Raw genomic sequence first — 10,015 nt, 5'->3', positions numbered from 1 at the left:
CTCACTGCCCAAGTTCAAGACCTGGGCAGATCGTGCTGCTGGCAAAGTTGCTGGGACCTTTCTTCCTGGACACTACCTGCCCACTGTGTGACCCCTCCCCTCTCTAATGGATTTTTACATTGTGACTTTAGCTCTTCCAGCTGCTTCTGGCCTCTCCAGACAGCTGAGTCTCAGTCTCCCTGAGCTGAGAGCATCCCTAGGAAGAGCACAGAGTGTGAAGGGAGGAATCGGGGCCCACACAAAGCGGGTTCCTCCCTCAGTGTGCCTCATTCTGCGGCCACTGCGCTCACCAAGGGCCCTCTGGGGTCAGGCACTGCTGCAGCACTCCGGGGCCGCCGTGGACAGCCCCTCACAGTCCCTGCTCCCACAGAGCCGACAGCCCAGCCAGCCCAGGCTGCAGACAATGACCCACCATCAAGTAAACAGGTGTGTGACAAACCGCACGTGTGCAGCAGACCAAGCAGGGGTGGGAGGGGAGGGGGGGGACAGCTCTTATTTCAAGGAGGGGCTTGGGCAGGTCTAGTGGAAGGTGGCGCCTGAGCAGAGGAGAGAGTGTTGGAGTGGGCTCTTGGGAAGGGCTGGACACCAGCTCCTGTCGAGCAAGGGGCCTCTCTTCCCCGGTGCCCTCCAGGATGCAGCAGTGGCTCCCGCTTCCCCCAGCCTGTCCACAGTGCTGTCAACCAAGCTGTGGAGGCTTTTGTCACTGAGAGCACAGAGGCCCAGGGCCTTGCGGTGCCCACTCTCAGCAGCCAGACCACGCCAAGCAGGTCGCTGCTCGTCTCTGAACTTTGATCTTCTACATATAACAGATGATGGGGAACTCACAGATTCAACAGGACGCGCCGGGCAGTTCCACGATTCTGGCCCTGTGCTGGGTGGGGGACGGAGGGGTGGAGGAAGGCCTCTCCGTGGCTGAGCCGACGTCTGGCACATGAACTGGAGGGTTGTACACTCCCAATCCCAGTGTGGGGCATTTGAAGTGGGCCCTTGGCAGGCGATTAGACGGGGGGGGGGTGGAGCCCTGGTGAATTCGGGTAGTTTCCTTATGAGCAGAGGCCAGAGAGCCGGCTGCTCTTCCCACCACCTGCTGACACAGCGAGAAGTCAGCAGGTGGCCACCGGAATCCTGAGCCGACCTTGCTGGCTCCACGATCCTGGGAGTCGGGCCTCCGGAACCGCAAGTCCAGGGCACTTCTCCACAGCAGCCCAAGCCGGCTGTGACATCGGGGAAGGCACATGGGCACACTCCTCAGCAGGGTGAGGCGTGTCACCAACAAGACACACAGGGCACCGGGACAGAGAGGGCAGATGGAATGGGGGGCAGACTGAACTGGAGGCCAGAGAACGCGGCCCCAAGGTAGGGCCACTGAAGATGATCCCTGAAGGTGGGCCAGAGAGGAGAGTGCGTGGCGCGTGTGCGCATGTGCCTGCCCAGGAAAACCAAGGGAGGGCCCAGGAGAGCTGCTGCCGCTCCCAGGAGCAGGCTGTGGGCCAGGGATGTGGAGGACGGGAAGCCGTGGCCCTGCTCAGAAGGAGGCCTGCGGGGAGCTGCCCCTGACTTCCTATGCTGCCAGGGGTGCGTGAGGAATGACCCACTTAGGCCCCACCCCAATACCACTGCCACCATCCCGTTTTATCGATGGGGAAACTGAGGCCTAATGGTTCAATCCTGTATTCAGACCCACAAGCTTGTAGGTGTTGGGCAGGATCAGAGCCTGCCCCACAGGCCTGCACCCTCACAAGACCACGGGGCGAGCGCTGGCCCTGAGGGGTAAGCATGTTGCTCCTCAGCCTCCACAACAGCTGCAGGTGCCCTGCTTAGAGGGGAGCAGAATCCCCAGCGTCACTGACGATCCTTGTGGGAACAGAGGCTCTGAAGCCCAACAGCTCTCAGCTACGCTGGGGACAGACTTGCAGGTAAGTTCTCATTTTTCTGAAATCCACCCACAAAATCTCTCTGCAGTCACCACCAGACTCCGGGGAAACACTTTTGGATACTGAACATGAACAGGGCACAGCCCACAGAGCCAGGACCTCCAGCCCCCGCCCCTCTGCACCTACCCACCGCACTGCACCACTCCCACCGTGGTTCCCGTCTGAGTCACACATTAGGACCAGAGTCGGACTCCCAGCCACTGACTTCCAGGGGCTCCCTAGGAACCCACAGAGACAGTTCTGAAGTGCCAAATGCCAATGTCTCGGCTTGGCACAGAATCACGAGCCACCACACAGCTTTGTAGGTTCAAACAGCAATTCTTTATTCCCGATCTCACACCGCCTCCACACAGGTTCAGGGGCAATCCCATCTCCCGCACAATTCACGTCCTAAATACTTTCTCTCCACGAGAACTCAGCGCAGCGGGAACTCAGGCAGCAGGCACGCCCTACTCCCAGCAGGAATAACCTTCAACCTGCAACTTCCCTAAACCCGGATTATTTTAAACCGGGAATGCCCTGAACCCAAATTGTCTTAAACCCGAATACTTCCTAAAACCTGCAGGATACACCCTAATCCTGGATCCACCCTGGTCATTGAGCAGGGTCACCTTTCTCAAACACGCATGCAAGGTCACAGCAAATTTCCAAGGCAAGTCCATTTAACATGGGGTACGCTGGCAAGGATTTCGATGCGTCATTCCTACTTGGCAATGGCCCTCAGCACTGAAGCCCGGTGCCTCCCACGGCAAAGGGAGAGCCCCAGGGGGTCCAAGTGCTTCCCCATCCAGAAGGGGGCAGAATCACGCCACCATCAACAGAGTTGGCAAAAATACATTTTGAATAAAATCCACTTTTTCAACCTAATAGAAGGTGATGTTCTACGGGGAGGAGGGAGAGAGGAGTGGGGAAGATGCTAAGGAGAGAATATTCCAGAAGAAGTACACGACAACCACCACCCCAGGCAAAGTTCTGGGTGGGGAGTCTGTGGGGAGCCCAGATGAGGTCACCAGGGATCCCAGAGAGGAGAGAGCCTGAACCGTGATTTGGCACGGTGGCTGCAGGAGGGGCCTGGGCAGGTGGCCTGGTGGCAGTGTCACAGTCCACCCCTCCCCTGCCTGGTGTGTTCCCGCATCACCAGGGGACCCTGAGGCTCCGGGGCCACGACAAGGGGACACCCCACAGGTGGTGGCATGTGCGCCCCTGCCACCAGCTGAGAGGGAGGCTGGCACACACCAAGGGGCAGGAGAATGGCACGTCCTAGGCACTCACCAAGGGGCCCTGGACCAAAATCCCACCAGCACAAAACCGGAGTGTCAGCTGCAGGAGGCAGCCGCTCTGAGACAGCCGGGGTTTAGAGGGACACTGACTATGAATCACCTGGTCACGGCTTGATTACGTTTCTTGCAAGAGGAATATCAGCCAGAAATGCAGATGAAGTTGTTACAGAAAAAGAGGCGATCACGTTTCTGCAGCCGAGTCTGTGAGGTGTCAAGTGCTGGACCCAACCCGGAAGGAAACGGAGCACCGGGCTTTCCTGAGCCGCCTCCAACTGAAATGCCCCACTCCCACCCCGCCCCACACGTTACTGTCCCAAGGAAGGCCTGGGACACCGTATTAGTTAATTAACCTTCAAAACAAACACTGCCCAAGGAGAGGCACCGACCAGAATGGAGGTGGTGCCCCAGCAAGCCCCTGGTCATTCTGGCTCCCTGCCCAGCTCCTGGTTTTCCAACAGGGAAGAGTCAATCGCATCATTGAAAAATGAAGTTGGAGCTTGAAGACAGATCACCTGGAAGTTCTCTTTGTAAATCCACACGGGATCACAGGGGGGTACGTGGAGGAGAGTGGGGTGAGGGTCAGAAATGCTGGGTGGGAACAGGAGTGGACCGGCTGGACGCTGGAGGCTGAGGTCCACAGGCTGAACTCATTTCCTCATCTGGCCGCCCCCCAGGTCAAAGCCGAGGGAGGGTCCAGCCCAGCCGCCCAGACCTGCCCTGCCCAGGCTCCCCCAGCTCCAGAGCCCATCTCCCCAGCTCCCCAACAACGTGAACCCCTGGGGGGCTTCCAGCCTGAGCTAACCCTGACCCTACAATCAGGTCCCTGTGACGTTTTCTTGGGGTGCTCCCAGGAAGGGGCTCCTTGATCAGTGTCCACAACACCTGCAGGGGCTCTGCGATGCCTGATCAAGGACCCCTGCTCTGCAGAGAAGGAGCTCCGCCCAGGAGGCGCCTGCCTTAGCCGCCACTCATCATGGAACAATATTCACAGTATCTCCTCCGCCAGTCCATCAAGGGCTCCTAGAAGTGGTTGAAAGGATGAGTAAGACTGGACTTTCAGAGGAGCCAAGTCAGGGTGCCGTAATGGAAAGGGGAAGGCTCTGGGGTCAGACAGGCCGAGTGAGAAACCTGGCTCTGGAACCTTCTGAGCTGGGCGAGTCTGCGTGATATTCAGTCCGTCCTCACAGGTAAGAAGGGGCTCACAGCCTGCTCCCCGCATTCCTCCCCTTACTCCCTGGGGAGGAGGGGTGCCCGAGGCCTTCTCCCCCTGCAGAAGAAGCTGGGCTGTTTCTGGGCGTCACCTGGGAATTTGGCAGAGAGGTTGAGCTGGGCCCCCCGTTTCTTTCCTTCCTTTCTGTCCTCTCAGAGAACCCCGATCTGCAAGAAGCTGGTTCAGAAGGCATCCCTACCACCCCGTTTGCAGCTGGAGGTCATGGGCCCACTTCAGGTCAGTGATGCCCAACAGATATCACTAGGGGCCAGGGGCTCTGGAAACCTCTTTAATGCGGACTGACACTGCTGACAGGGTTTGCTCTTTCCCTTTCTCCTTCTCTTGGCCTGGAATAAGGATGTGATGACTGGAGTTCCAACAACCATGTTGGGACCACAGGAAAACCTTGAGGGTGGAAGCCAGGCACTTAGGGCAGCCGAGTTACATTATGAAATGGAGTAACTCCTGCCCTAGCCTGGACTGCCCGCTTCTGTACTGCACAATTCATGAGAAAAAAACCTAAAAAACCTAAACACCCACTTATAGAAATCACCACTAATGCCTACAGGCGGAGAAGCTCAGTCCTTACCTGCACCAGCCACAGGTCACTCAATCTCCCCTTCACAGAAGCACAGAGAGCTGATAAGAACAGTTGTTCAGAGCTTCTCGCTGTTGAGTGAAGTGGGCTTTAGAGACTCCTAAACCAGGAACGCAATCACCAGATAAATACGGAAAATGAAAAACTGCTTCCTCTATTGCAAACTTCAGATTCTATATGACACTTTTGTGCCTTATGACAAAAACAATAGACATTTTTTCAACAAATTTGGAAGTCACTGAAAAACACGAGGGAAAAATACAAAAAAATCACCTGTGGTCAGCCCTCCAGAGTCAAGCAGCGCTGAGGTTTTGCTCTGCTTTCCCCAATTTCCTTTTAATCTGCACCTTAAACACTAGGCCTGCCCCTCCCCCTCCCCCTCCCTCCCCTCCCTCCCCTCCCCCTCTCTCCCTCCTCCCCTCCCTCCTCCCCTCCCTCCTCCCCTCTCTCCCTCCTTCCTCTCCTCCTCCCCTCCCTCCCTCCTGCATCCCCTCCTCCCCTCCCCCCTCTCTCCCCTCCTCCCCTCCCCCTCTCTCCCTCCTCCCCTCCCTTCCTCTTCCTCTCCTCCTCCCCTCCCTCCCTCCTCCCCTCCCCGCTCCTGCATCCCCTCCTCCCCTCTCTCCCTCCTCCCCTCCCCTCCTCCCCTCCCCTCCTCCCCCTCTCCCTCCTGCCTCCTCATCTAATCCCCATTCTTTTTTATGCACCAGCGTTTTCAGAAGCCTTCTCCTCATGACATTAACTATTCATTAACGTACCTAAAAACCTGGAAGCAACAGAAATCTAACATGGGATTTGTTTTGAGCTATGTTATCCCACAGGATCACTCCATCAACAGTGCAACCCACCACCAGCCGTGGCTGACCAGGAGCTTCCCGCATCCAGAGTGCCAGGCGGGTGCTTTCTGTGCATCCTCAACGCAATCCTACAAGGAGTGGACCCCAGATCCTTGCTCAGTGAATGCCCGGAGTGAGGAGGTGGGGACTCGTGCCGGCCCCAGCGAGGCCGAGGGGCTACCCCAGCCTCCAGCCCCGGCCCAGCTCCCACAGCCTCACGGCCTCTCTTCATGGTCATTGAAGGCACTTGGATTTTTCATACGCTGCCCCCAACTGGGGACACTTGGTCTGTCTTTCCTTGAAGGGTCACTGACACCGTCTTCAACTGGCAAACGGAAACCCTGAAGCTGTGGGAGGTTCAATCGCGGGCCTGGGTCAACACCCAGGAGGTGACAGAGCCAAGGAACCGGAGCTCTGACTCGGAAGGCCACGGCCCTCGAGGTTCTGAACAAAGGCAGTGCACGGGCCAAGTGTCAGGCGCAGCTGAACGCATCGAGGATGGAGCCGGCAGACCTGTGGGCTGTTCCGAGCCCTGACTTCTCCCAAGAAGCACCTACAGCCGCCCCTGAAGTCCTTGGCTCCCCATCCCCGAATCCAACCAACTGTGGACTTAAAATATTCCCAAAACTGGGTCTTTATTAAGCATGTTCAGATTTTTTCCCTTCTCTTTGTTCCCTGGACAATACAGTGTAGCAAGGATTCACCCAGCTCACTGTACTAGTGTGCAGAGTCATCAAGAGGTGACCCAGAGCTCTGGAGGAGGTGTGCTGGTCCATGCCATCTGTGGCAGGGACCCAAGCAGCCTGGACTTGGGTGTCTGCTGGTGCTGGACACATTCTCCTGTTGATCCCAAGGGGTGAATGCAATTTTAATTGTTTAGCTGTTTCTTATGGTATCACCATTTGTATTTCTAAAGGAACACATTGCAACTGCTCGATATTTACTACCCATGTGTTATCCTACACCTAGACCTTCTACTGCGGGAGACGAGGAGTTAGCTCTTACACACAAGGGTGCACACACACACACACACACACACACACACACACATACCCCTACCTTCCCTTCCCTTCTCTCACTATCTAATAATGCTATTAAAGCCTGATTTTAAGTAAATACTTGGCATTTGCAATATTATGACCAATAAAGTTTTATTTAAACCTGAGCCATTAAGGGTATTTGAATTAAATTTCCTTCATGGTAAAACTTTTTGTTTGCCTTAGGGTTAGTAATTGGTTCACGCTGTGCTAAATGCTAAAAAGGACTCCATACCCTCTGGAGATGCGCACTGAAACATTTATGCATGAAATTATAGGATGACTTGATCTGCTTCAGAATGGCCCCGAGACACGGAGGCTGAATTCAACCTCCCTCTGGAAACAGCTGGGAGCTAACCACGTCCCCGCCCCCCCCAGCACCTCGCTCTTCCCAGATAAGGACAGAGGTCCACTGGGCGGGCATCTGCAGGAAGGGAGGGCAGAGACTGCCCTGGGCTGCCCTTCCCGCACACAGCTGGGAGCCTGCAGACCAGGAGGGACCCCCAAACACAGGCCAGCTGCCTGATGGGTCGTGGATTGACCTTGAACGTCCTCCAAAAGCCCTGTGTTAGTACAGAGGTGAGATGATGAGATGATGAGGGCTGTAAGCTCATGGGGGGGGACTAATACATTGGATGGATGACCAATTTGAAAGGACCAGCTGGGTGATAGCTGTAGAAAGGTGAGTGTGGCTGCAGGAATCAGGTCACTTGGGGTGTGCCCTCTGACTGTAGTTTGTCCCCGACGTCCCTCTCTCTCTCTCCCTTTCCCTCCTTCTGCTTCCCAGCTGCGGTGAAGGAAGCAGCTGTCCCCTGCCAGGCCCTTCCCTCACGATGGGGAGAATGTGCCTCACCTCAGGCCCAGAGCCGTGGAGGCAGCTGACCGTGGACTGACACCATGAGCCCAGGCAAACTTTTCCTCCTCTGAGTTGACCTTGCCGGTGTCTTGGTCAGTGACAGAAAGCTGCCCCACACGATGGGTTGTGACTGCGGCCTGGCTCAGACCCAGGAGGAGCTATCCCGGCCTGCTGCAGGCCCTCCACACGCTGACCGACCGGCTGGACAGCTCGCAGCACCGAGGAAGAGCATCCTCACATAGTGACTGATTCCAAAGGATAAAACTCAGAAGAGCCAGATGGAGGAGGGCAGGGGCACGGGGAGGGGCGGGGAGAGCTCCCAAAGCCTGTCAGGGGCCACGGCCTCCAGCAGCCCCATAGCTCCCCAAGCTCCTTGTTCCAAGTCTCTGTCAAACTCCGTCTCCAGCCGCCCACCCCCTGCTGCTGTGTCCAGGGGCCTCAGGAGGTGAAGGCCCAGCCTTCTAAGCACTTGGTCTTTCTGGCCCCACCCAGAAGCTATCTAGGGCCCCTACATCAGGTGTGACTGAAAGGAGCCCACTTTGGAAATAGAAGACACTCCTTGCAAGAGACACCCAGGAAATGCCAAGATCTCCAGCAACTGGAACTGGAGACAGAGACTAAATATAAACGGGTGGAAATATGACTCTGCACTGAAGAAGGACATCATATATTACAAGTATTTCATAAACCTAAGATTTTATCCCATTTTTAACCTCTTTAAAAGATAACTGAAGAGGGCTGGAGTTGTGGGTCAGTGGTAGAGCACCTGCCCAGCACATGTGAGGCCCTGGGTTGGATCCTCAGCACCCCATATAAATAAACAAACAAAATAAAAGTATCATGTCCATCTACAATTAAAAAAATATTTTAAAAAGATAACTGAATACTGAAAGTAAAACAACACCAGAATATGTGGGAGTTATAGCAGAAATGGCAAAAAGAATCACATCAGCTTTCTGCTGCTGTAACAACAAAACTGAGGGAGCCCACTTATAATGCATAAGGGCTTATTCCACTCATGCTAGTGGAGGTCCAGTCCCTGATCAGCTGGCCCTGTTGCTTTTAGGCCTATGGGGAGGAAGCACCTTATGGTGGGAGCTGTGGAAGAGCAAAACCACTATGTGGCCAGAATTAAGAGTAGAATGGAAGGGACCAGGTCCACCATCAGCTTCAAGGGCATACCAATGACTGACTCCCCCCTAGGCCCCGCCTCTTAAAGGCCCCGCCTCGTCTCCCAATGGCACCAAGCTGGGAACAAGACTTAAGTACAAGGTCATTTAGGGACATTTAACACCCAAACTACAGCAACAGCAGATGGGGAAATGGACAAAACTGTTCTCACATAGTCTGAAGGAATGCAATGCCCCTGAAGGTAGGGTGTGAGTTAAAGATTCACGCTGAATACAAAGGCAGACACCAAAGAAAGCGGGTAGAGAAAATGTGCCAATGATGGGATCATGAAGACCTGAACTAATGTGACAGGAAGCAGGAAGGGAGGAGGCAGGGGCCAGCACCAATTGGAGTGGGTGGAGAGCAGCATGGCAGGCTGGGTGGAAGCCATCCGTCCCCACGCCCCAGCTGAAAGGTGAGGATGGTGACCACGGCCTCACACCCCGTGAAGAAGCCGAGGAGCAGGGGGTGTCCATCTCTGGGGGTCAGGAGTCCCCACAGGGCCGTTCCCTGGACATGGTGCTGTGAAGTGGGCAGAGGGCAAACGCCGTTGGGCTGGGCAGAAATGGTGGCTGCCGCCCACAGGTGGCCATGGGCCAGGCGTCTCGCAGCTTGAGCCCATCCAGTCACACCTCCAGAGGGTGCCTGAGGGTCAGAACACGGGTCACCTGAGCAGCATGGAGCCCACCTCCTCCCTCCCCTGCAGCTGCCCACCATCCGAGGAGGGAGATGGACTAGAGGCCCAGCTCACGGTTTCCACCTCCCCTCCACCCACCCTCCTCAGGGTCTCCAGAGTGACCTTCCCGAAGTGCAAACTCCACTGTGCTCTCCTGTTTGAAACCTTTCCAAGACCAAGCAATGCCAGCGGCTGTGCCACGCTCCCTGTGCCGGGCCCAGTGCAGGGTCCACCCACTGACTCTGTCAAGCAGGTGGGGAATCTGGGTCCGTGGATGCTCCATGGCTGCATGGTGGCCCCTGGAGGAGGAGCTTCCCACCCCACAGCTGGGAAGGTCCTGGGGGCCACTCGCGGAGGGTGGGCAGGCAGCAGGCGGCTGGAGGTCTTGGACAGGAGACAAAGGGGCTGCTGTGTTCAGATG

General features: G+C 56.1%; 1 long non-coding RNA gene across 3 annotated transcripts; it reads left to right on the top strand.

Annotated features, from left to right (window-relative positions):
• The first annotated feature begins 530 nt into the window (after positions 1-530).
• Positions 531-7,020, top strand: LOC144366605 (uncharacterized). 3 transcript variants are annotated; one of them, XR_013425679.1, is made up of 5 exons: positions 531-1,916; positions 3,673-3,767; positions 4,142-4,401; positions 4,581-4,661; positions 5,841-7,020. It is a non-coding gene; the product is annotated as an uncharacterized LOC144366605 (long non-coding RNA). The 3 variants fall into 3 exon arrangements; XR_013425681.1 differs by having other exon boundaries at positions 531-3,767; positions 5,841-5,996; positions 6,160-7,020; XR_013425678.1 differs by having other exon boundaries at positions 531-3,767.
• The last annotated feature ends 2,995 nt before the right edge of the window (positions 7,021-10,015 follow it).

The sequence above is a fragment of the Ictidomys tridecemlineatus genome, chromosome 9 (assembly GCF_052094955.1).
Source record: "Ictidomys tridecemlineatus isolate mIctTri1 chromosome 9, mIctTri1.hap1, whole genome shotgun sequence".
In the NCBI taxonomy this organism is placed as follows: Eukaryota; Metazoa; Chordata; class Mammalia; order Rodentia; family Sciuridae; genus Ictidomys; species Ictidomys tridecemlineatus.
This window is presented reverse-complemented; position numbering and strand designations above follow the sequence as displayed.